This window comes from Aegilops tauschii, chromosome 4 (genome assembly GCF_002575655.3).
Source record: "Aegilops tauschii subsp. strangulata cultivar AL8/78 chromosome 4, Aet v6.0, whole genome shotgun sequence".
Classification (NCBI taxonomy): Eukaryota; Viridiplantae; Streptophyta; class Magnoliopsida; order Poales; family Poaceae; genus Aegilops; species Aegilops tauschii.
The window spans coordinates 165,858,448-165,879,263 of NC_053038.3; positions in this window are offsets into that span (position 1 = coordinate 165,858,448).

A 20,816-nucleotide genomic window follows, 5' to 3' on the forward strand; every position below is an offset into this window, starting at 1 on the left:
TGGAGCGATCGGCCGGCTGCTGGCTCGAAGAGCTGCCGGCTGTCCTCTGGAGTCTGCGCACTACACCCAACAAGTCAACCGGCTTCACTCCATTCTTCCTTGTGTACGGTGCCGAGCCTGTCATCCCAACAGACATCGAGTTCGACTCACCTCGGATCACCATGTACACGGAGGAGGAAGCCAAAGAAGCAAGAGAAGACGGCATCGACCTACTGGAAGAAGGCCGGCTGTTAGCCCTCAGCCGGTCCGCCATCTACCAGCAAGGCCTGCGCCGCCGCAAGGTCAAGCCAAGATCCTTCCAAGAGGGCGACCTTGTGCTCCGGCTGATCCAGCGAACAGCCGGCCAGCACAAGCTCTCGGCCCCTTGGGAAGGCCCCTTCGTCGTCAGCAAGGCACTCGGCAACGACTCCTACTACTTGATCGACGCGCAAAAGCCAAGAGCATGCAAGAGAGACGACTCCGGCAAGGAGTCGGAGCGGCCATGGAACGCAAACCTCCTAAGACGATTTTACAGCTGAAAAGCAGTATGTATCACACTACCCCTTTTGTATTAAGTTACAAACCAACAGGCCCCCCGAACAGTACTCGGGGACTGCCTTTTATTTATCTATGAATGACGAGTGTCATATCCATGAATGTATTATTACATTTTGAATTCTTGTCCGGCACCGGGTCCGACTAGTCGGCCCGGGGACTGGCCGCCTTGAGCTATATTCTAAGTTCTTCCCGAAGTCAGCAAAGTAGTGCGCCGGCTCCCAAGTCCTCTCTTGTTGAAAGTCGCAGCTCAAAGAACTGACTGTCCGACTAGCAAGAGAGAAGACAGAAAGGACGCCCACACGAAAAAGGCTAAGGAACAACTAACCTATGTAGCAAAAAGACGGCCTCCATATATGCCCGTCGGCTGTCACAGGAGTCGGCTGGCCGGCTTCCTAAAAAACTTAGCTTATGTCCGGCAGAGCTAAAAGTACTTCCCCCTCCCCAATCAGCCAGGCACCCCCCGGCTACAGATTGCGTAGAAACTGTTTGACTGGGGAGGCGGCAACCAAGGGAGGGTGGCAAAGGAAAAAAAAAAGCAGAAGGACAAAAAGAGAAAGTACAAGGAAAGACCGATTGCATAACTTATATACATAAAGCCGCCCACAGGCCGGCAACAGACTTAAGTTTGAATACACCCTGTGGGTGGAATTGTGCAGACTTAACCAAACATTGTTCAAAAGTAACAAGACAGGAAAACAAAAGAAAGAAGACTAAGGTGCGACTTGGAGGCCGAGCTGGTCGGTGAAGGCAGCTCGCCGGCTGAAGGAGTAGCCGCCTAGCTGGTCCCGGCTTGACCACCTCCCGCGGCAGGAGACGCACTCGCACGCGACGTAGTGCTGGAGGCGCGGTCAGGCTGGCCGGCTTCTCCACCAGCCGGCTCGGCGTCTTCACCCTCCTCCTCCTCCTCCTCGCCCTCGTCGCTGGAGTCGATCTCCTCCGCCGAGTCCTCGCCGTGCGCCGGGTCCAGCCCGAACCAATCTTCCGGCTGGGCGACTCCATTGTCGTCCACCTCGGGGGCGAAGACGTTGGTGTCGGTGTAATCAGCGATCGCTGAAGCCCGCCGAATGATGGCCGGCCGCGCCGGCTCCAGCTCCGTGTCGGCTTGCTGCCGCCAGGTCGCCAGCTGGTCCAGGTTCAGGCCGGGATACCAGGCCTTGACGAACTCCAGTGCCCGCCTGGCGCCGGAGCGAGCCGCTGATGCCTTCCAAGCCTTGAAGCAGCCGACTGCCACCTCCAGCCAGTCGGCGGTCCGGCTGGGGGTGCGAGGGACCACTTGGCCGGGCCAGAGAGCGGCCAAGACCTGCGATCCCGCGCGCTGAAGCCGGCGGAGCAGCCTGTGAGCCGGCTGGATGCGAGCCTGGATCGCCAGGAGCTGCTCCTCTAGCGAGCGGCCGGTGGTTGGCGAGATCTCGAAGCCGGCTTGCCTCTTCGCCTGGCGACGGGCTTCGACGGCCTAGTTAGCAGCAGTGGAATAGCCGGGGAAGTACTCTGCGCGAAGAAGGAAAGAAAAGAAGAGCACCAAAATCAGAAAAACAAGTCAAATGGCAGATGGCAAGAAAGGACGAAGGGGTAGACGACTTACCGTCAACCAGGTCCTCAATCTGGCCATAGCCGGAGACCAGAGTGTGCCTGTCCTCCGCCCAGCCGGCCGCCTCCGTCTCAAACTCGGCCTGGAGGGCGGCTTCGCGATCCTGCGCAGCCTTCGGCGCGGTCTTGTGGCCTTCCTCCTGGTCGGCCAGCTTCTTGACCAGGCGGTCGCGCTCCTGCACCAAGGCGGCGAGCTCCGCGTCCTTGGCACGAAGAGCAGTCTGGGACTCCCCCAGCTGTGCCCTCAGACTGGCGTTGGCCGCTGGAGAGATAGAAGAAGAAGAACAATGAGAAGTCATCAAGGAAGATCAGAGCCGACTGCTTAGTAGTCGGCCTGAATCTCGGGGACTACACCCAGTGGGTGCGCTGACGCGCCCCCACATGAGATAGAGATCAAGTCACATACCTCGGCTTTCAGTGAGATCGGCGGTCTTCTGAGTCAGCTCCCGAGCCTGGGAGTTGAAGGCGGCCGCTCGGAGGTTGTGGTAGTCCTGCAAGACGGACAGAAGACCGACGTGAGAACAAAAGCAGCAAAAATAAAATCTCCAAGAAGTTCCAAGCCGCCTGCTCAGCAGCCAACTTGGAACTCGGGGACTACACCCAGTGGGTGCGCCGACGCGCCCCCACGAGAGAAATCAAGTTCAAGAAAGAACAAGATGAGAATACTAACCCGGATGGCTGCCCGCGTGGCGAGGAATTCGTCGGTGAACTGCCTCAGCGCTGCGGCTTGGCTTTGCAGCCGGGTCCGGACGTCCTGTGCAGCGACGTTCACCACGGCTGACCCTCCGCCCGGCGTCCACCCCGAGGTAGCGTTGGCCACCTCCGCGTCTCGGGCCGATGAGCTGGAGCCCACGGCCGGCTGTGGCTCCGACGCAGCCTTCTGCGGTTCAGACGCGGCCTTCCCTGCACGCCGGCTTGGCGGAGCCCGGACCACCACCTCAGCCCCCGCGGCCGGCTCGCCCTCCGCCGACTGTGCGGGCGCAGGCTCAGGCTAGCGGCCTTGGGTCGCCCTAGTCGGAGGAGTCGGCCCCGGCGCCTCCCCCAAGATGACGACGTCGTCGCCGCTTCCCCCCAGCCCCGGCTGGGAACCGCTGGCTCCCCCTGGCGAGGGATCCACGTCCCCGGGCGCCATGGTGCGCAGGGGAGTGACCATCAAGGCCTCCCCTGCCGCCGCTTCGGCCTCGGCCTCTGCTTGGGCCTTGGCTGCGGCCTCGGCGAGCGCCTTCGCCGTCTCCTCCTCCCGAGCTGCCTGGGCGGCGGCTGCCCTCCGCGCCTCCGCCTCCCGCGCTTCCTGCTCCTCCCGCGCCTCCTGCGCGTTCCTTTCCGTCGCCTCCAGGAGGGCGGCGCGGGGATCCACGCGGCGGGTGGTGCTCCCAGAGCCCCCTGGCGACTCGATGACGGAGCCGGCGGCCGCCCGCTCAAGTGATAGCGGAGCCCTGACCATTGAAAAAGAAGACGAAGATTCAAGAACCACCAAAGGAAAGAAAGAAGGACAGTACATAGAAAGAGAGAACTTACGCCGACACGGTCTGCGGCTGCTTCACCACTTTGCGGAAGCGAGCCGCCTTCGCGGCCGCCTCTTCCCGCCTGGTGGCCGCCGCCCCACCCCTGGGCTTCTTCGTCCGGCTACCGGACATGCCCTGGGTGGCGCGACGTTTCTGGCCTCTACCCCGAGCAGGCTGCGCGCCGGAGGAGCCCGCGCCGCGTCCGGATGCCGGCTGGCGGTGCGGGACGGCTTCGGCTTCATCCTCGTCCGACCAGTCGTCGAAGGTAGCGGTGAACCCGGAGCCGCCTGCTTCACCGCCGGCTTGGCCACCGGCCGGCTCGGCGGCATGCTCCATATGGACCGCCCCCAGGTCGGGGTCATCCTGGTCGTGTTCGGTCCGGTCGGGGACGAAGCGGCGCTCCACGTCTGCCCCGCCGGCCGGCCGGAGCAGAGGACTCTGTCAAAAGAGCAAGCCGACTGGGTTAGAGACGGCCCAAAGGAACTCGGCGACTAAGCTGAGAGAAAGAGTAAGAAAAAGAGACAAGGGAAGCGTACCGTAGGCGGAGGGTTGGCGCGGCTGTATGGCTCCTTGCCGAATTGCCAGTCTTCGGAAAGCTGGCAATTGGCGAGGTAGTTCACCATGTCGGCGGCGTCAGGCTGCGGCATCTCCTTGGTGCACATCCGGCTCGGATCGAGCTGGCCGCTCATCTGACAGATCAGATGAGGCCGGCTCTGGAGCGGAAGGACCCGGCGCGTGACGAACGCGGCCAGGAGGTCGGGCCCCGTCAGGCCCTCCGACTGGACCATCACCCGCAGGCGGGCGATGGCGGCGTTTCCTCCCTGCGACAGCGTCATGGCCCGGAAGGACCACTGGGGCAGCCTGCCCGCCGGTGGGCCGACCACGTAGGCCGGCAGGTTGAGGTAGTTGCCCCGGGGAGCGATGCTCCGCACGTAGAAGTATGACTTCTACCACTTCTTCACCGATTGGATCAGGGTGATGATGGGGAAGGGGTTGTCGGCGCCTGATCTCCGCGACGCGATGAAGGCGCCGGTCTGAGCCAGCACGCCCCGCACGCGCATGCCCAACTTCGACTGGAAGAACTCCCCCCAGAGCTCGAGGGTGGGGAGGACGCCAAGATCGCCCTCGCACAGGGTGACGAAGGCCGACAGCAGCACCACCGCGTTGGGAGTGAGGTGGTGCGGCTGGAGCTGGTAGAATTCCAGCCAGGAGCGGAAGAAGGCGCTCACTGGCAGGCCGAAGCCGCGCAGGAAGTGCGAGCGGAAGACCACCCGCTCGCCCTCCCGCGGCGCCGGCCTGACTTCCTTCTCCGGCGCAAGACGGACCTCCACTTTGTCCGCGCTGGGCAGACGCCGGGTGTCGCGGAGGAAGTCGATGTGGTCGTTGTGGAAGATGGAGCCATCCCAATCCCCGCCGAGCTGCTCTACGTGGGGAGGCATAGCGGAAGCTAGCACAGCGGCGGAGGAGCGTGCGGAGGAAGAGCGCGGCGGCGAGGCGCTATCGCGAGAACGAGCAAGGCGAGAAGACGGTGGAAGTAGGAGGAGCGTGCGAGGGCCTGCCGCCCTCCACCTCCCCCTACTTATAGCCTCACGCGGCCGAAGAGGCCGGACGTGGGGGGGAGACGTGGGATTCTGCGCCCACTCCCACCACGTCTCGCGTTTATTACGCATAAGTGCGAGCCGAAACTGCCGCACGGAACGTGCGGGCGGTTTCGGGATACAAAGGATCCGCGCCTGGGCCGGGGCGAGGACGTGGCGGGCCCCCTCCCTGCGACGACGTCCCATCACGTGCATGGGCTGGCAGGCTTTCCGGCCACGTGGGACGCCAACGGCCCGAGGCCGGCCCGCGGCCCGGTGCACGTCCCTGCGGGTTTCCCGCCCCCCGACTCCAGAAGAATTCGCCTAAGGCGGCGCGCCAGACCAAGGCCGGCTCCTAGCTGCCGGCTCATCACGATAGGAAGCTGATCGAGCTTCTTGAACCCCACTCCACCTCGAAACCAAATCAGCTTCGGGGACTACTGTCGGAGGAAATGGCCACGGGTAGCCTAACCGACTACCCCTGGCTCTTCAGAAAATTTATCAGGCCTTTAGGCCTTCAAGCACTCCAAGCATTTGGGCTGCTTTCCCCGGCCGGCTACCATCAAAGCCGACTCCCGGAAGGCGACCCAGCCTCACCGACTCCTCCCCAGGACGACCACGGGGTGGCCGACTCCAAGAAGCCGGCCAAGAAGGACGCCGACTCCTAGGAGCCGGCCAAGACCGTAACCACTCCTACATAACGACGACCTGACGGGGTATGGCCACAGTGCGGCCCACGACCCCCGAAGCCCGAGGCGGGCATGGCTACAGGAGGCCGTACGGGAGGGATGTCTCCCGTGCGGCTCAGCACTGTAGCCACGTTAGCTTCGACGTCATCCACGACCCACTCCTGCACGGCCCAGGGACTGCGGGCCCCTTCGGCCAGAGAGAGGCGTGAAGGCGGCCCGGCTCTTCCTAGTCGGCCAAGAGCATAGCCGGCCTCCAGAAGCCGGCCACCCCCATCCTCGAAGCAGGAGCCCCATTAAGGAGACAAGACGAGGTGAGGCTACAGTGATAGCCCCCGAGGCGGCCCACTGTAGCCACGCTCACCTCGACAAAGCCCTCATCATCAGAGGTGCGGCTACAGTAAGCAGCCGCCGACAAAACCCTAGGCGGTGGGACCGGCCTGTCGACCAAGTAGCCGGCAGCCGGCAGGACTCACCAGCCGGCGGGACCCAGCAGCCGGCGGAGAAGCCGGCGAGCGTAGACACTGACGGCTGGGACCAGGTCCCAGTCGGATTACCATTATACCCCCGGGGGTAGGCCTATATAAACCACCCGGAGCACCCATGCAAAGGGTTCGCACGTCAGCAGAGTTCGCTTCTAAGCATAGCACACACACACACACCCAAGATAGAGAGAAGCAAGATCTAGCCTTGTTCTTCTTCTCCCTTGAACCCAACAGCTCCAGGAGCGATTGTAGCTACCCTTTATCGATCTAGTGATCATGCGGAGACCCCGTAGAGCAGGACTAGGGGTGTTATCTTCTCGGAGAGCCCGGAACCTGGGTAAGATTCGCCGGCGTGCATGTCTTCGCCTCATCCCGTTTCCCGGCACCGGCGACGTTTTATTGGCTCCCACAATGATAAGCCATCCCTTGGCATATGTCGCACCAACCACCCGACACCAGGCAAGCAAAACCCCCTTGTTCATTCCGATACAATCCCACTCTCTCGCCCCTGCTCTATTTTACTGCATTAGGACAACAACGATTCAACTGTTACATGCTGCGGTAGTTGAACCCCTTTTCCTCTGCATGACCTGTCATTGCCACAGTAAATAGATGAAACCCACTAGCATGAGTAGGAGTTATTTGAGCCCTGATGTGCCTACTCATTCATGCTTGTTTGTCATGCCTGCTACTGCTTAGAGTTGAGTTAGGTCTGATTCACCGGGGATGAATTGGAATGGCGGTGAACATGTCCTACTGTGTGTGAGCTAGGTGTGTGAACACGATTTGGTAAAGGTAGCGGTGAGAGGCCATGTAGGAGTACATGGTGGGTTGTCTCATTGAAGCCGTCCTCAGGAACTGAGTTCTGTGTTTGTGATCCATGAAACAGCTACTACCACATGTTGGGCCCTGAAATATGACCCCGCTCGAGTTCTTAACCACCCTAGTCCTCTGTCCAGGAGTTGCAAGTAGTTTCTCGTGTTTGTAGTATGCTGGAGGCCGTGCGCAGCGCTGACCCGAGGGGTGGGCTGTGATGCGGTAGGCACGTGGCACGGTGTACCGGGCGCCCGTTTGCTCTCTCGGGAACCCTGCACACATCGTTCGGGGCCGTATGTGGAAACCTCTGCCAGACTCCCTGCGGATGGAACCTGGATAGGCGATAAACTAGGACTAGAGACTTGAGTGTTTAGGTAGGTCGTGGTCTACACCCACGTTAGCTTTCGCTTGAAGTCTGCCGAGCACATGTCGTGTGCAGACGCTAAGTGGTGGAAACATGTGTGAAGAAGTACACCCCTGCAGGGTTATAAATGATCTATTCGAATAGCCGCGTCCATGGTAAAGGACTTCTCGGTTGCCTATAACAGTTCATAGACAAGTGAAAGTGGATACTCTAAAATGCGGAAGATAAGCGTGAGTGCTATGGATGGCGTTCTCGAAGGGAGACGGGAGCGGATCCATAGTGGTGTGTTGATATGGTGAATATGTGGACTCCCATGCGCCACCTCAAAAGAGTTACTTGCAGACGTAGTTTCGGATAGCCACCGAGTCAAAGCTGGCTTGCTGTAGTTAAACTCCACCACCCCCTTTGTTGATACTGATGCATATGTAGCTAGTTCTGATGTAAGTCTTGCTGGGTACATTTGTACTCAAGTTTGCCTATTTTATGTTTTGTAGAGAGACGTCAGTCTCGCTAGTAGTTCCGTGTGGACTTCGACGTTTAGCTTGATACCTCAGCTACGATCTTGTGCCCTCGGCAGGATCTGGTAGATAGTCAGGCTTCTCAGCCTTTTCATTTGTAGATGTCTGTACTCAGACATGTTAAGCTTCCGCATGTGCTTTGACTTGTATGCTCTGAATGTTGGGTCATGAGACCCATGTTTGTAATATCTCGCTCCTCGGAGCCTAATGAATAAATACTTTGAGTCGTAGAGTTTTGTTGTGATGCCATGTTGTTTTTACACATATCGAGCATGTTGTGTGTATGATTGAAATGCTTGGTATGTGTGGGATCCGACAACCTAGTTGTTTATCCTTGGTAGCCTCTCTTATGGGGAAATGCAGTCTTGTGGTTCCATGAGCCATAGTAGTCTGCTATAGCCCGGTTCACCGGAGTCCTCCTAGCCCAACACTACTGCTCCGGAACACTTGACTGGCCGGCATGTGATTCACTTCATTCCTGTGTCTGTCCCTTCAGGGAAATGTCACGCGGTGACATCCGAAGTCCTGCCTAGCCTGCTACAGCCCGGTTCACCGGAGTCCTGTTAGCCCAGTGCTACAGCCGGAATTCGCACGCTGCTGACCGACATGCTCGATGTTGATTCATGTATACCTGTCCCCATAAGTTAGTGCCACTTTGGGTTCACGACTAGTCATGTCGGCCCGGGTTCTCTGTCATATGGATGCTAGCGACACTGTCATATACATGAGCCAAAAGTCGCAAACGGTCCCGGGCCATGGTAAGGCGACACCCGTGGGAATATCGTGCGTGAGGCCGCAAAGTGATATGAGGTGTTACCGGCTAGATCGATGTGACTTGGAATCGGGGTCCTGACAAATGAAATCTTATCTTCTTATGAAAAGGGTGTTTATAGTTACTATGATATCGAACAAATTGAAGATTTTGTCATTTTTAAGGGTTCTCATGAAGTTGCTTCTTTGATTGAAAAGTATGATTTTGCTCTCAACAAATCTGAAAATTCCGTCATACTTAAATATTGCAATGAAAACTTTGCTCCTAATGTCTATGTCCAAGAATTTATTGAAAGAATGACTGTTGCTTTGGAAGAAAATAATGATATGCATGAATCTATAGATAATGATGATTCCGATGATTTGGTTGAAATATCCCTTGATGAACATGATGCTTGCTATTCTTGTGGCCATGATGCCAATATTTATGAAGATGAATTTGCTATAGTTCCTTATGTTAAAAATGAGATCGTTGCTATTGCACCCATGCTTGATAGTTCCTTCGATGAAAAGCATGATTGCAATGATTTTACTATAAATTCTCTTGATGTCAATTGTGCTAATAATATGCAAAACCCTAAGCTTGGGGATGCTAGTTTTGCTATGTCCACTATTTGTTGCAATGATCATGATTGGGGTGATTTTTCTGATGATCTTGAAAATTTATTTAATCCCATGATTAATATGAAATTGATAATATTGTTTGCAATAATATTGAAAGTGGGTTGGAAGAGTGTCAACTTTAGATCCCACATATTTGGACAATATTGAATCTTATGATTTTTTTGATAAAAGTGGGTTTGGAGAGGTCATGACTTTAGTTAATGTTAATCCCACTATCTCGGAAGAGTGTCAACTTTGCATGCATGTGGATCGTGTTGAAAATATTTTATATGATAGCTATATTGTTGAATTTTCTTGTGATCCTACATGTAATTATTATGAGAGAGGAAAATATGGTTGTAGAAATTTTCATGTTACTAATCTACCTCTTGTTATGTTGAGATCGCTATTGTTTCCTTCCTCTTCCTCGCATATGCTAGTTTTTGCTTGCTATTATCATTTGTTTGCTTATAAAATGCCTATGCATAGGAAGTATGTTAAACTTAGACGTGTTTATCACGTGTTTTATGATGCTCTCTTTGTGCTTCAATTCTTGTCTTTGATGTGAGCATCGTTAAATTTATCAATGCCTAGCTAGGGGTGTTAAACGATACCGCTTGTTGGGAGGCAACCCAATTTTATTTTTAGTTTTTTTCTTTTTGTTTCTGTTTAGGAGTAAATATTTTATCTATCCTCTGGTTAGATGTGTTTTTATGTTTTAATTAGTGTTTGTGCCAAGTTAAACCTATAGGATCTTCTTGGATGATAGTTATTTGATCTTGCTGAAAATTCCAGAAACTTTCTGTTCATGAAAATAATTGTTAAAAATCACCAGAACGTGATAAAATATTGATTCCAATTTCTTCTGATCAATAAACAAATTTTCTAGGTCGTCCTATTTTGGCTAGATTTTTGGAGTTCCAGAAGTTTGCGTTAGTTACAGATTACTGCGGACTGTTCTGTTTTTGACAGATTCTGTTTTTTCGTGTGTTGTTTGCTTATTTTGATGAATCTATGGCTAGTAAAATAGTTTATAAACTATAGAGAAGTTGGAATACGGTAGGTTTAACACCAATATAAATAAAGAATGAGTTAATTAGAGTACCTTGAAGTGGTATTTTGTTTTCTTTCGCTAACGGAGCTCACGAGATTTTCTGTTAAGTTTTGTGTTGTGAAGTTTTCAAGTTTTGGGTAAAAGATTTGATGGATTATGGAACAAGGAGTAGAAAGAGCCTAAGCTTGGGGATGCCCATGGCACCCCAATATAATCTAACGACACCTAAAAGCCAAAGCTTGGGGATGCCCCGGAAGGCATCCCCTCTTTTGTCTACTTCCATCGGTAACTTTACTTGGAGCTATATTTTTATTCATCACATGATATGTGTTTTGCTTGGAGCGTCTTGTATTATTTGAGTCTTTATTTGTTAGTTTTACACAATCATCCTTGCTATACACACCTTTTGAGAGAGACACACTTGATTCGGAAATTGTTAGAATACTCTATGTGCTTCACTTATATCTTTTGAGTTATATATTTTTTTCTCTAGTGCTTCACTTATATCTTTTAGAGCACGGTGGTGGATTTGTTTTATAGAAACTATTGTTCTCTCATGCTTCACTTAGATTATCTTGAGAGTCCTACAAAACAGCGTGGTAATTTGCTTTAATTATGATAGGCATTCAAGATTAGTAAAAAATTTCTTATGAGTGTGTTGAATACTATGAGAAGTTTGATGCTTGATAATTGTTTTGAGATATGGAGATGGTGATATTAGAGTCATGCTAGTTGAGTAGTTTTGAATTTGAGAAATACTTGTGTTAAAGTTTGTGATTCCCGTAGCATGCACGTATGGTTAACCATTATGTGATGAAGTCGGAGCATGATTTATTTATTGATTGTCTTCCTTATGAGTGGCGGTCGGGGACGAGCGATGGTCTTTTCCTACCAATCTATCCCCCTAGGAGCATGCGCGTAATACTTTGGTTCGATAACTTGTAGATTTTTGCAATAAGTATATGAGTTCTTTATGACTAATGTTGAGTCCATGGATTATACGCACTTTCTTCCTTCCACCATTGCTAGCCTCTCTAATACCGCGCACTTTTCGCCGGTATCATACACACACCATATACCTTCCTCAAAACAGCCACCATACCTACCTATCATGGCATTTCCATAGCCATTCCGAGATATATTGCCATGCAACTTACCGCCATTCCGTTTATTATGACACGCTCCATCATTGTCATATTGCTTTGCATGATCATGTAGTTGACATTGTATTTGTGGCAAAGCCACCATTCATAATTCTTGCATACATGTCACTCTTGATTCATTGCATATCCCGGTACACCACCGGAGGCATTCACATAGAGTCATATTTTGTTCTAAGTATTGAGTTGTAATTGTTGAGTTGTAAGTAAATTAAAGTGTGATGATCATCATTTTTTAGAGCATTGTCCCAAGTGAGGAAAGGATGATGGAGACTATGATTCCCCCACAAGTCGGGATGAGACTCGGGACTAAAAAAAGTGAAAGGTCATAAAAAAAGAGAAAAGGCCCAAAAAATTGAGAGAAAAAGAGAGAAGGGACAATGTTACTATCCTTTTACCACACTTGTGCTTCAAAGTAGCACCATGATCTTTATGATAGAGAGTCTCCTATGATATCACTTTCATATACTAGTGGGAAATTTTTCATTATAGAACTTGGCCTGTATATTCCAATGATGGGCTTCCTCAAAATGCCCTAGGTCTTTGTGAGAAAGCCAGTTGGATGCACACCCACTTAGTTTCTTTTGTTGAGCTTTCATATACTTATAGCTCTAGTGCATCCGTTGCATGGCAATCCCTACTCACTCTCATTGATATCTATTAATGGGCATCTCCATAGCCCATTGATGCGCCTAGTTGATGTGAGACTATCTTCTCCTTTTTTGTCTTCTCCACAACCACCATTCTATTCCACATACAGTGCTATGTCCATGGCTCACGCTCATGTATTGCGTGAAGATTGAAAAAGTTTGGGAACATCAAAAGTATGAAATAATTGCTTGGCTTGTCATCGGGGTTGTGCATGATTTAAATACTTTGTGTGGTGAAGATAGAGCATAGCCAGACTATATGATTTTGTAGGGATAACTTTCTTTGGCCATGTTATTTTTAGAAGACATAATTGCTTAGTTAGTATGCTTGAAGTATTATTATTTTTATGTCAATATTAAACTTTTGTCTTGAATCTTTCGGATCTGAATATTCATTCCACAATTAAGAGAATTACATTGAAATTATGCCAACTAGCATTCCACATCAATAATTCTGTTTTTATCATTTACCTACTCGAGGACGAGCAGGAATTAAGCTTGGGGATGCTTGATACGTCTCCAACGTATCTATAATTTTTGATTGTTCCATGCTATATTATATTCTGTTTTGGACATTATTGGGCTTTATTATACACTTCTATATTATTTTTGGGACTAACCTATTAACCAGAGGCCCAGCCCAGAATTGCTGCTTTTTGCCTATTTCAGAGTTTCGCAGAAAAAGAATATCAAACGGAGTCCAAACGGAATGAAATCTTCGGGAACGGGATTTTTGGAACGAACGTGATCCAGAGGACTTGGACCCTACGTCAAGACATCAACCAGGAAGGCACGAGGTAGGGGGAGCGCCTACCCCCAGGCGCGCCCTCCACCCTCAGGGGCCCCACGTTGCTCCACCGACGTACTTCTTCCTCCTATATATACCTACGTACCCCAAACTACCAGATGCGGAGCCAAAAACCTAATTCCACCGCCGCAACCTTCTGTACCCATGAGCTCCCATCTTGGGGACTTTTCCGGAGCTCCGCCGGAGGGGGCATCGATCACGGAGGGCTTCTACGTCAACACCATAGCCTCTCCGATGATGTGTGAGTAGTTTACCTAAGACCTTCGGGTCCATAGTTATTATCTAGATGGCTTCTTCTCTCTTTTTGGATCTCAATACAATGTTCTCCCCCTCTATTGTGGAGATCTATTCGATGTAATCTTCTTTTGTGGTGTGTTTGTTGAGACCGATGAATTGTGGGTTTATGATCAAGTTTATCTATGAACAATATTTGAATATTCTATGAATTATTTTATGTATAAGTGGTTATCTTTGCAAATCTCTTCGAATTATCAGTTTGGTTTGGCCTACTAGTTGATCTTTCTTGCAATGGGAGAAGTGCTTAGCTTTGGGTTCAATCTTTCGGTGTCCTTTCCCAGTGATAGTAGGGGCCGCAAGGCACGTATTGTATTGTTGCCATCGAGGATAACAAGATGGGGTTTATATCATATTGCATGAGTTTATCCCTCTACATCATGTCATTTTACTTAAAGCGTTACTCTGTTCTTTTGAACTTAATACTCTAGATGCATGTTGGATAGCGGTCGATGTGTGGAGTAATAGTAGTAGATGCAGGCAGGAGTCGGTCTACTTGTCTCGGACGTGATGCCTATATACATGATCATACCTAGATATTCTCATAATTATGCTCAATTCTGTCAATTGCTCAACAGTAATTTGTTTACCCACCGTAATGCTTATGCTCTCGAGAGAAGCCACTAGTGAAACCTATGGCCCCCGTGTCTATTTTCCATCATATTAATCTTCCAACACTTAGCTATTTCTGGCACAGTTTTTATTTTGCCTTTAATTTTACTTTGCATCTTTATCATAAAAATACCAAAAATATTATCTTATCATATCTATCAGATCTGACTTTCGTAAGTGACCGTGAAGGGATTGACAACCCCTTTATTGCGTTGGTTGCGAGGATTTTATTTGTTTGTGTAGGTGCGAGGGACTCGTGCCTGGCCTCCTACTGGATTGATACCTTGGTTCTCAAAAACGGAGGGAAATACTTACGCTGCTTTACTGTATCACCATTTCCTCTTCAAGGGAAAACCAACGGAGTCCTCAAGAGGTAGCATCGCTGCCTACTCCGGCTCATTCCAGCCTCGGCCTCGCAGGGGGGTGGAGAGGGGGTCACTACCCCCCTCCCACCCCCCTGCTTGGCCTCGCGCTAACGCACGCAGTGCGTTTGGTTGACATGAGCAGTGCGGACATTCTATTTTTCCTACCCTAGGACGCACGCAACCCCAGAGCCACACTCCTAAGATAGACAGGGAGGCGGCGTGGTGTGACGGACTCGCCTACGCATGCGGTGCCGCGGCACGCCGCGTCGCGGCCTGCTCCGGCTCGTTCCACGCTCGGCCTCGCAGGCGGTGGGGAGGGGGGTCACGACCCCCCTCCCACCCCCTGTAACCGACTTTGTGTATCCCTAGCCCCCTCCGGTGTCTATATAAACCGGAGGGCTTAGTCCGTAGACGATAGATAATCATAGTCATACAAGCTACACTTCTAGGGTTTTAGCCATTATGATCTCGTGGTAGATCAACTCTTGTAATACTCATATTCATCAAGATCAATCAAGCAGGAAGTAGGGTATTACCTCCATAGAGAGGGCCCGAACCTAGGTAAACATTGTCTCCCCTGTCTCCTGTTACCATCGAACTTAGACGCACAGTTCGGGACCCCCTACCCGATATCCGCCGGTTTTGACATCGACATTGGTGCTTTCATTGAGAGTTCCACTGTGCCGTCCTCAAAAGATTTGATGACTCCTTCAATCATCTACAACAATGCTGTCCAAGGGGAAGTCTTCCTCCCCGGACAGATCTTCGTGTTCGGCGGCTTCGCACTATGGGCCAACTCTCTTGGCCATCTGGAGCAGATCGATAGCTACGCCCCTGGCCGTCAGGTCAGATTCGGGAACTTGAACTACGTCGCGGATATCCGCGGAGACTTGATCTTTGACGGATTCGAGATTGCGGCAGTCGCTCCCCGTCACCATGATGAACATGATTTAAATCTGTCATCGGACCATACCCAGGAGATAGCGCATGTGACTGCTCTGTCCTTAGACCCGGGGCAGATCACACCATCCGAAAACGGGAAGCTCAACCCCGCCACAGATGCCGCAGTCCCAGCAGCGTTAGAGCCGCACACAGACCCAACCTCGAGGGGAATCTGTGTCACCGGAGCCTCGGACTCGTTTCCGGCTATAGGTTCCGAACCATGTGTGTCCACCTGCATCGAGCCTGATCAGTCATCGATCGTTGAATTCAGCTCCGCGGACATTTTTCGGCACTCACCTTTGGGCGACGTGTTAAACTCGTTAAAAGCATTATCCTTAGCGGGCGGCTCACAGCCGAATTATATCTGGTTCGAACTGGAGGCTGATGACGGAGAATTTCGCTTCCCACCCACCGCCCACTTCATAGCCACTATCGAAGACCTAACCGACATGCTTGATTACGGTTCCGAAGATATCGACGGTATGAACGACGATACCGTTGAGGAACAGGGCCAAAACCCGCCGTTTACCGGACGCTGGACGGCCACCTCCTCTTACGACGTATACATGTTGGACACACCTAAAAGAACCAACGACGATAACAAAGAAGATCCAGTTGAGGATGAACCTCCTGTGATACAGCCAAAACGCCGGCATCAGCGGTGCCGCTCTAAGTCACGTCGTGGCAAAGACATCAATACTGGCAAGGGAGAAAATAAAACTCCGGACGATGCCGAAGATAATGAAGACCCCGTTGAGATAATTTCCGAACAGGAAGAAGGGGAAAATGGGCAAGTTAGCCCTGACGAACAGGCCATAAACGCGGACTCGAAGGACAGTAATTACCTTCCACTCTCCGAGGATGAGGTGAACCTCGGCAACGAGGATTTTATCGTGCCTGAGGAACCTCTCGAGCAGGAGCGCTTTAAGCGCCAGCTAATAGCCACTGCAAGGAGCCTGAAAAAGAAGCAGCAGCAGCTTCAAGCTGATCAAGATCTGCTAAATGATAGATCGACTGATGTCCTGGCAGCCGAAGAATACGGCCTTAAGCGCCCAGCCAAAAGTTACCCGAAGCGCAAATTTCTACCTCAGTTCGATGATGAGGCGCCGGAGCCCGTACCATCATCACGCAATGCGGCTGACAGACCACCACGCGGTCGGGATAAAGCGGCAACTCAAGCCAAACACCAGCCTGCCCACCTCGCCGTAAAGGCAGAGACAAAACAGCTCGGGGTCATACATATGACCTTTGGCAGGACCTGGATAGTAGAGCAGGAAATACCAGATTGATCTACGGATCGCGAGGATGCGCCTCGACACGTGCCGACGGCTCTCTATTCGGACGTAACAATCCTAGTCACGCCCGGGCCGAAAACCGCAGACAGACTCCATCGGAGCTACGTCGCAATGTGGCCCGATATAGAGGCGCCGCACACCCTCTTTGCTTGACTGACGAAGTAATTGAGCACGAATTCCCAGAAGGGTTTAAAACCATGAATATCAAATCATATGATGGAACAACTAATCCCGCGGTATGGATCGAGGATTTTCTTCTCCATATCCATATGGCTCGCGGAGACGACCTTCACGCCATCAAATACCTCCCACTAAAACTCAAAGGGCCAGCTCGGCACTGGTTAAACAGTATGCCTAAAAACTCTATTGGCAACTGGGAGGATTTGGCAGACGCCTTCCGCGACAACTTCCAAGGTACATATGTCCCGCCACCGGATGCCGATGACTTAAGTCACATTGTCCAGCAGCTCGGAGAGTCAGCTAGGAAGCTCCTGCTGCTTCTACGAGCGAGCCAGCTGTCTTCTCCCGCGCAAAAGTGGGTCATCAGAGCGGTAAGGGCTGACATGGATTTTTGTTTTTCTTGACCGAGGTGGCGGGCGAGCCACTCGTCCCGGACACTGTGTTTGAAGGCTGGTAGGGCTTCCACGTCCAGACAATCGACGATTTGGTTCTTTTTAACTTAGATCCGGGCACTTCCGAAGTCCAAGACGGCAATGGCAAGCCACGACGCAGTAAACACAAATGTCGCAATGATAATGAAGGAACGCATGACACAGCGGTCAACGCCGGATTCAGCGGCCCCAAACCCGGTCAACGGAAAAAACCATTCAAGGCAAACAGAGACGGACCATCCAATTTAGACAAGATATTGGATCAGCCCTGCCAGATTCATGGCCACCCCTATAAACCAACTAACCATACTAACAGAAGTTCCTGGGTCTTCAAGCAGGCCGGCAAGCTCAACACCGAACACAAGGGGAGGAGGCCGCCCGGTGATAGTGATGACAAAGAGATTCACCAACCAAATACCGGGGGTCAGAAGCAATTTCCCCCCGAAGTAAAAACAGTGAACATGGTATACGTGACACACAATACTACATGGGAGCAGGAGAAGCACTCCCTCCGGACTGAGGATCATACTATGGCAACCTCAGCCGAAGTACAAAGCGGTCTTATTAAACCGCATACCTTGTCGGCCATTAGGCCACCGGTCTCCATTCAACAGGATCGACCAATTTCGGAGCTGGATTAGCAGTTCGGTTTCTGCTGTCCGCCTCATATACCTGCGAAATCTGTACCGTGCATACATAACTTTGCACTTAAGATACCCTGGGCATCGGCGGAAGCACAATACGGACGAGCCTGCAAGTACTTCCATAACCTCTTTTTTCTTTTCTAACTACTCTTTCTTTTTCATTATCCTTTACCACAGGTGGTGCAAAGGCTGGTCATCTCACGGACTCTACCAGAGTTCGGATTCGCAAATTAACCCAAAGGCTACTCCTGTTAAGGAGCCCCTTCACCGAGGAAAGGCGGCGCAGACATGCAGCAGGAGGTCCAAAAGAACTTTTTGTAGACCGCACTCTCTATTTTGCGAGCCTGTAAAGTGCCTGTTTCCTCAGCCGTCGACCCCTGGCATGTCAAATAGCCGGGGTTGTGGCGTTATTATCTATAAAATGACGATTGGCATGTCACTCAGGTTCCAGTTAACATAATCCGTATCCGGTATTCACTTTTCTATAAAGAACCGAATTTTTCTCCATTGGTTTATTCACACACCCACCACGACAACTTGCCAGGGGCTTGGCATGGGAACAAAATGAGTTGCCAACAAAGTCCGAACAGCTTTATAGCATACTTCGGCGTCGCGAGTTCGGCCTTATATGCATCAGCTCTAAATCATGTCTTGGGTCAATAGTTGGGTTGCCCGGCTCCTGTGCTTACTACCTTACGTTCCGCTCTATCGGCTAGGGTAGTAAAGGGAGAACAACTGCGATTGTGTTTCTGGTTCATCTGGTCAAACACCTCAGTAGAGAAAGCCGAAAACTGACTGTCATGATGCGGCGAGAGCTGGTCAACCACTCGATGACTTAACGGAACCTTTCGCGATTCCCCCGTGTTACACGAAGAACCTTCTTTCAGGTCATACATGTAACGCACCGCATTGGGATAACCACGTACATAACAGGGTCTATATCGTAGATCCACCATAAAACTCCTATGGCTAAGTGAAAGTGTTAACGCCCTATAGTCTGACTGCCTAGTTCACCGCATTGACACCTCCTTTATGGACCAATACGTTGGGTTAAGAGTGATCAATTGCTTTTCCGAACACCCCTGTATTTTCTACGAGGGGGCTGAAGCCAACGACTGGAAAACTTTCAGATTATATAAAAACGGCCCCACAGGAGGAATCAAAGCTTTTTAGCAACTCTAAAATGAAAAATAGCTTTATTATTTCATAATATTCTCTTCTACAATTTCAATACATTTCACTCGAATATCATGTCTTTCAAGCACTGACCTTCTATCAAGCGGGCACCCTCTAAGACATCCTCGAAATAATGCTCTGGTGCGTGGTGGTCCTTGCCCTTGGGTGGACTCTTCGCTGCAACGTCGGTGGCCTTCATCTTCGCCCAGTATGTCTTGACACGGAGAAAAGCCATCCGTGCACCTTCAATGCACGACGACCGCTTCACGGCGTCGATACGCGGCACCGCATCAACAATTCGCTTCACCAAACCGAAAGAACTATCCGGAATTGGATCGGTCGGCCACAGTCGGACCACGACGTCCTTCATGGCAGATCCGGATATCTTATGGAGCTCTTCCCACTAGGCCATCTATTCGTTCAGCAGCAACGAACGCTTTGGCATGCTAAACTGCGACCGGAACAGCTTTTCAGTTCCCCGTCCTTCTTGCGCTTGGAAAAACTGTGTCGCATCAGAGACACTCTTCGGCAAATCCAATAATGCGTCTGGAGAACTCCACACTTCATTAAGCGGAGCATAATTCGGATCACCGAACTTAGTTTGTAACAAAAAGGGGCTTACCAGCCGCGATCTCCCCAGCTTGCCAGATCTCCTCCCGGGCCGCTCTAGACTCGGACCGCGCTTCTTTCGCCTATCGTAAGGCCTTGTCAAGATCATCTTTTCTGGCTTTATTATCCTTCTTGAGAAATTCGCAGTGGCTAGCGGCATCCTTTAGTTCAAGCGCCATCGTGGATATTCTCTCCTCGTATTGGTACCGAGCAGCCTATTCGGCCTTTCACTCGGCAGATGCCTTTTCGGCAGCCGCATTACTAATTCGGGCCTGCTCCTTGGCCCGGGCTAGGTCAGCCCAAAGGATCTCGACTACGGTAGCACCATCTGCAGACATGTATATCTCATTATACAATTCTTCGCGTCATGCTTATATTATAAGCACGTACATGTAATGACCGCCCCAAATACATACCTTGCAACTCGTCAATACGCCTGTTGATAAGCGTAATGTCATCTCCCGCCACATCAAGCTTCCGCTGCAGATCGGCAACTTCTGTAGTCTGGGCGGTCGCCAGGGAGGTAACAGCCTGTGTTCCAATCAATCATATTATTTCCTGGGCATATCTTTTGATCCTCTGATCGCCTCCCTTGGGAAGCCAATCAGAGTCTCAGGGGCTACTATCTATACACAGGTGCATTTTGTGAATAAAACACAATCGAAAATATTACATTACAAACCTCGAAGCCTCTTAACAGGCTCGTGAAGGCTTCATTCAATCCGCTTTTCATGGATAGAACCCTTTCAACCACCGTACCCATCAAGGTACGATGTTCCTCTGAGACGGACGCCTGACGCAGCATGTTCGTCAATATATCCGGCGCTCCTGAATCTCCGGAAGCTGTCGTAGGAGTACGGCCTCCCTTTGAAGGGATCCGTTTATTCGTCCCTGGAGTTGTCTCCGGCTGTAGGCCGGACAGTTCGGGGCCTTCATTGTTGGCCCCCGGACCCTGGGCTACCGAAGTATCACCTTCGGGTAGTGTCTTCGTCATCCCTCGCACCACTTGCTGATCAGGAGAGATTCTCCGGGACGACACCTTGAAGTCATCCGCCTTATTGGGCGAGGAGTCCGGTGGAGGTGTCTCGCTTTCCATCATCTCCGGGAGAAGATCCCCCGAGGAAGAGGATTGGTGAAGAAGACTGTG